The sequence below is a fragment of the Hipposideros armiger genome, unplaced genomic scaffold, assembly GCF_001890085.2.
Source record: "Hipposideros armiger isolate ML-2016 unplaced genomic scaffold, ASM189008v1 scaffold_265, whole genome shotgun sequence".
Taxonomy (NCBI): Eukaryota; Metazoa; Chordata; class Mammalia; order Chiroptera; family Hipposideridae; genus Hipposideros; species Hipposideros armiger.
The window spans coordinates 332817-339742 of NW_017731615.1; the positions used below are offsets into that span (position 1 = coordinate 332817).

General features: G+C 40.2%; 1 pseudogene; it reads left to right on the plus strand.

The window, feature by feature from the left end:
* Positions 1-5190: 5190 nt before the first annotated feature.
* LOC109390370 (prefoldin subunit 4 pseudogene) lies at positions 5191-5594 on the plus strand (annotated as a pseudogene).
* The last annotated feature ends 1332 nt before the right edge of the window (positions 5595-6926 follow it).

Below are 6926 nucleotides of genomic sequence, written 5' to 3' on the forward strand. Positions count from 1 at the left end.
ACAGCTGAAGGATACTATTAATATAAAATGAGCAGGGTTTTGAGTTGCCATTGTCTATTCATAGAATAATTAAAGGCTCACTAAAAAACAGTCTGTAACTGAAAGGTGCTGAGCGCTCACAAAGCAACCTACCCAGATAGGCTGTTGTTTCTCCCTGGTCCCAGAGAGAGCTGTCACATCCACTGTCTTTAATCCATGGAACCTCAGTTTCCTCATCTGCAAAATCAAGAACTGGACCCTGTGATCTCTAGGGCTTTTGATGTTCTGAGGTTCTAAAGTTCTATGATTCTACACTCCCCAGGTCAGGATTTTAACAGAATTCCCCACATATTATAAATATCACTAAGTCACAAACTGGCATGCTTTTCCTGTTCGGGCTGCTAATAATATTTAACAAAGCAGACAAAACACTATACAAAAAGGAAATATCTTCATTCAAAATTGGATGATTAAAAGGATAAGTATTTCTAAATACTGTGTATGATTTTTTTCCTCTACACTGTTTCCTGTATCCACACTGATGAGTAATGTTAATATGTGAAGATCTCTCAAGGCATGGAAATAGCCTTGTTCAGTTGGATATGAAAATGGCATTCTGCCTACATTAGACTTTATGAATGGAAGGTTAATGAAATTGTGCATGTTTCACTTTCACTCTGCAGGTTATTTTGTAATAGGGATGAGACTGTCCTACCTTTAATTTGGTGTTTTATTAAATTAAATGCATTACAAAGGAAGGGCCATGTTATTCCTCTGTTCTGTCTGATATTCGTGAGCAAGAGGGCATGCTAAGTGTTTTCTCTCAATCCTTTTAGGAGTTTCCTGTTTCTAATGAAAAGGATATAAGCCCATATTTTGCACAGAGAAGAAAAAAGTATGTATTTGTTTAAACTGAGGCAGGAACTTCCTCTTGGATTCCTATGGTTTGCCCTCTTCTCATTAGAAAAAAAAAAAAAAGACCTTAAGCATATCAATGGTTAACTCAATGGTTCTCACCTGGGTGGTTATTGGCATTGGGTGGGACAGTATTCAGTTTACGTGACTGACCCATACATTGCAAGGTATTTGGCATTCCTGGGTCCAACCCAGAAGCACCCCTTAATCATTGTGACAACCATACCAGCCTCATGCACATCTCCAAATGCCAACTTCCTTGAAAGAGTCCAATGTAGAAGTTTTCCTCTGCAGAACGGAAGTCTGATAATACATTAGTTTTCAAAGGCCCAAAGAGGGTCTGTGTCCACATGTAGAGAAATGTGGCTTTAGTCCATGTCGCTAGTTAACGTACATCGGCGACTTTATTACGCCCCAATGATGGCACTTATATTAAGAGAAAAGGCCTAAGAGAGCATGTATGAGAATCATATGACATAAAAAACCATACACTTTTCCTAGATTTTAAATAAGAATCGAATCCCTCATCATGTAACTTTCTAGAAAATGTGGACTCATTTCTCTTTCATGCTATATAGGCTGTGATCCAACATAAAATAACTCTTGAGAAGTAAAGATCCTGCATAATAAGAAACACACACACAGGAGAATGAGTGGATTTTGTTTCCATGTTCCAGATTCCTCTGTGGTGTCAGGGTTTTGAGTTCCAATAAAATTCAACAAATAGGTATTGGGTGCTAAATGACAGAGATGCTCTTGGGCCATGGGAGCATAAAAAATGAATAAGACATGTTCTCTGCTTTTGAGGCTCACAGCTGTGCCTCAGAGACTGACTCTTGGAGAGCCAGGGTGTAAAATAATAAACACTACCATAGGAGTATGTTTACATGCTGTGGGAATCAGGTAAAGGGGTAGTTGATTTCATCCAGGCATAAGGGAGTTGGTGGGGAGGGGAGGGAGAGGCAGAGATTGGCAGATCCAGGGAAAGCTTCAGAGCGAAGGTATCGAGTGAGTTGGGCCTTGAAGAATAAATGGGCATTTGCCAGGTGGTGATGGGGTAGAGAGTGGAATTCCAAGTAGAGAACAGCATATGTATGGTCACAAACGTGTGAAAGAGAATGGAGAAAACGCAGTGCGGTGGGGCCTTGGTGGGAAGGTGGTAAAGGTGGGGACAGAGCATGAGGCAAGGGTGGCAGCACCTTAAGGCTCTGATATGCCAGACTAAAAAGGGAGAGCTTATCTTATAGGTAGAAAGGCAGCAATTTGGATTTTTAAACAGGAAAGTAAAATAATGAGATTTATATGGGGAAAAGAACACCGATGGCAGTATGGCAGATGGGTAAATGTAGGCAAACTTCAACCAGGGATATTAAGTGAATTGATTTTAAAACTTACTCATAAGGTTTGGGAAACCAAGTTAACCCATAGCAAATTGAAGGCAGATAATAAATATGAGGATTTTCCAGTGAAAATTTGAATGATTTGCCCTATTCCTGATATTTTGAGTGCCGGTTCTAACCACTGTTCCTTTCTAAACAAGGGAGCATGAAGATTTTCTGACACCAGGTCACCGTGTGACAACCTGGCTGGTCACTGCATTTCCCATCTCCTTACTTCTAAGGGGAAACCGTGTGACTGATTTTTGCCAGTGGAGCTTTGGGTAGAGTGCCTTCTTCATACTCTCCTCTTCTGCCAGCTGAATGCAGATGACAAGGACAAGGTTCCAGAGAATGACAGAGCCGCAGTATGGAGGAGGCCATGTCCATGAGTCACCACATGGAAGAAATACAGGAACACCTGTATTGCAGTATTACATGAGCAGGACATAAGCTGAGATTTGGGGGTCTGTTTGTTTTTACAGTCATACAGTGGTGCTACCTCCCTTTCTCGCTTGGGGACTGAGAGCAGAACAGTAAGCTTGAACCGCTGGTGCCTAGTAGGTTACCCAACATTGTTAAAGGACTGTGGTAATTATCTCAGATTGCATTGTTTTCCCACATCAAGAGGAGCTCCCTCTTTTTATTCAGCCTAACAGGAAAACCAGAAGGTGTCATAAACACAGGGTATGTTTATAAACACTTTGTTCTTCTGCCTTCTCCAAATCCTTGAAAACTCAGCAGAAAAAAAAGAATGGAGCTTGGAGCCTAGTAGCACCTCTCATCTGCTAGAGGCCTCCATTCTAGTCCAATTTATATTTAGATGTCACTTCCTATTTCACTCCTCCGCTCGCCAAATTGCAGCCACCTTTGGTGTGAAATCCGGCACCTGCTTAATGGGCTCACAAGAAATGGCACAGCTGTTTTCAATAGTAAGCAAAAGCGTAACACATCTGGGGAAAGGCAGTGAGACTGGGAAGGAGAAAGGCTGGGAACCTGGAGAATTTGTCTATCCAGTCATGGGCTGTGTCGCTGATGTGGGCAACTGGGATCAACCCCACAGGGACCCTCAAGGGAGACATACAGATTGCACAGCAGAGTTATCTTCCTGAAGGATGGCAGGGCAAAGGGTTTGCCCATTAGTGACTATCCCCCATTGGTGAAAGGTTGCTCTGTAGGATAGTAAGGACCTTGTCCTTCCTGGTTGCATATTCGTGGGGGCCAGTTCCAGTAGGCATACCATGCTCAGGTGTCAAAGAGGACAGCTTAAGGGAGAAGAGGATATGAGATAGAGTGCCAGCCATATCTGATACAGACCTCAGTGCTAGAAAATGCAAGTGAAATTTGAGTGCAATACCTTCTAATGCCAAAGCATAATGTCACTGGCTACATGCCACTGCTCACCTGGCCTGGGGGAACGAATGCAGGCCTGGGCATTGGAGCATTGCCTGTAGTTCTGGAATAGCTGTTGCTGGCTACTTGACCCAGGCAAACCATTTACTCTCTGGCTCCCAGTTTCCTTCCCTCTAAAATAGAGATACTGAACAAATCCATTATTTCCCAAATATTATGTTCAAGTATACAGTAATGTTGTACAATGTTAATTAAGAGGTATAGCTGGGAAGAAAGGGTTTTGTGGTCAAATAATATTGGTAAATGGAGCTATCAAAGTTATACAAATTTCTTCAGTAAAGGATATCTCAGTCTTTATGGTGTATATTATACAACATCCTTGATTTGAGAAACAGCTCACAGAACTAGGTTGTTTTTATGCTAATATTTTTGAGCACTTATTATTTGCCAGGCATCATGCCAAAAACTTGTCATGTATTGTTTTGGTCATTCATTTTTTTCAAAAAAGTTTTTGTTGCACACTATGTGTACCACATTGTTCATGGCTCTAGGGACACCTCCATGAACAAGACAAGTCCCTGATTTTTCCTTGGGGGTGAGGTAGGCAGATAATAAACAGGTAAACAAACACATGAACAAAATATTGGCATGTATGCTCTCATCTGCTCTCACAGCTAATGAGACAGGGTCTATTTTATCATGCCCATTTTACAAATAATGAGATTGAGGATTAGAGAGGGTGACTTATTTTAAATCATAGAGGTGGAAATGCCAGAGATAATGCTATATCTACATTAAAGTCTGCTTTTAAAATGTTGACACCAGGTGCACAAAATTGGATTAATCAGTATCCTGGGTCCATTACATACCTTCTCATCGATCCATGTTTAGCTCATGCCCATAACAGCTGTGGTCTCAACCACTTTGCTCTATTGTCTCTTCCACCATCTTGAAGGTCCATACTTTGCAAAACACCAATTTGAGAAACAACACATCACATATTCTGGAGAAAGGGTCTTCCAGCCCTAATGAGACAAGCAGCAGCAAAAGATTTTGCTCATACACATGGCAGAGTATTCAAATGATTGAGAGGTGACAGTATTGCAAAGTACTGCATAATATCTTGTGAGTTATGCCTCTCAACAACTCTGAATAGACTTGCATTATTCTCTTCTTACCATAATAATTAAATTTTTTCTCTATAAAAAGTAAATGAAGTTTGTGGAAATTTTGCAACTTTAATAATCTAAGGAGTGACTTGCCAGTGATAAGCTGATTTAAAAAGCATATACTTTATCTTGATAACTTCCTTTGAAGAAAATCAAAATCCTGGGCCCAATTTTAATGATCCTTTGGTCTGCGATATCACTATAAGAAATAATAAAGAAGAGGAAGGAGAGTTATACTTCCTGTGAATGGCCTATTGAAATGGTCAGGATTGTTGAATGTTAGAAACAATGAAATATTCTTTGAAGGTACGAACTATTGTTTGTGGAGAACACTTTCCTAAATGCTTTGCTATGTTTACCACTAAAAGACTCCTCTTGAAACGTAACCTAGTCCCAAGATGGTAGTCACCATGAAAAACACTGCTGCAGAAGATGTCACTGTTACTTTTGAAGATCGACAAAAGATAAACAAATTTGTGCAAAATACAAGTAGCATCACAGAGCTGAAGAAAGAAATAGATAAAAAAAGAAACAACTCCAAAACTTAGAAGATGCTTCTGAAGACATTGTGCTTGGAGATGACGACTGCTTAATGATACCTTATCAAATTGGTGATGTTTTCATTAGCCATTCTCAAGAAAAAACCCAGGAAATGTTAGAAGAAGCAAAGAAAAATTTGCAAGAAGAAACTGATGCCTTAGAATCCAGAACAGAATCAATTCAGTGGGTGTTAGCAGATTTGAAAGTTCAGTCATATGCAAAATTTGGAAGCAACATAAACCTTGAAGCTGATAAAAGTTAAACATTTTATAACACTTTTTAAAATTTGATTAATAAACTTGAATATTGTTTAAGTGATAATTTCCCTTCTTCAAATGATATGGAAAGCAAAACTTTCTTTTTTAAAAATTTTAATGTATTCAATGGAAACTTGCTTATTTTCATGTCTTGCTTATTTATTTTATATTTTTAAAAGACAGTATTCATCTGTGTATTTTGTATAACGATTATATCAAGTGTGGGAGTTTTATGTCACGTTATTAAAATTGGGTAAGCAAAAAAATACAAAACTCAACCTAGATCTCATCTGACTTTAAAACTTCTCTGACAAAAGGAACTTGAGAGTTACAGTTTATATAAAATCCCCACAGGAGATGGAAACACCACACACACACACACACACACACACACACACACACACACACACACACACTTATGTTTAAATAATTAAGTGACTAGATTTTAAAAATAAAAAAAGTAAACAGATTGGTCTTCCTGGAGATTTTTACAAGAGTCACAAACAATAAAAACAACACAAGATAGTCTTAGAAAGATGGGACCCCAATTATTTGAGGCCTTTAGAAAAGAAAATTCTAGCAAAATAGTCCCTTCTACTTGTACAAATTGACATTGAGCTGGGTCATATTCTTTAGGTGTGTACTAGGGAAAGAAATGAGAAGTAAAAAGGGACAAAAGAGTCAATGTGTTGACCATTCACCATAGAGCATGTGTTTGTTTGTTTGTTTGTTTAATGTATCATTTTATTTACTAGGGCTGAGGCAGGAATCACCTATCTTTGATTTCTGACTGAGACACAAATAAAGGTGATTTAGAATGTGCTGGAGGCTGTGCTGGGAGAATGTTGAAAGCCCGAACACTTTTATGACTTGCTACCAACCCCTAAGACAAGTCTCAAAAACTGGTTCTGTGCTTCTCTACAAGAAAATATGGTCACTTGTAGGGCCGACCGAGTGGCACGTTTGTTAAGAACTGGCTTGGGAAGAGGGCCCCAGTTCGGATCCCACATATGAGGGCCAGTGACACTGCCCTCCACAGCTAAGATGCTGAACAACAGCTCAACCTGGAACTGGGTTGCCGCAAGTCTCCTATGACGGCGTAGGCTGCAGCCCCTGTGGCAGTGGGTTGCCATGGGCTACCGTGTGTAGCCAGCAGCCAGCGTGAGTGGCTAGCAGCCCCCGTGAGCGGCCGTCCAGAAGCCGGTGAGTGATCTGCCTCTCCCGGGAAGAGCGCAATGATGGTGTTAACTTGGGCCAGTGAAGCAAGTCCTCCACAACTAGACTGAAGAACAAAACGACAGCAACTTGTCTGTTTCCCTTCCCCCAATTCCCCAGCA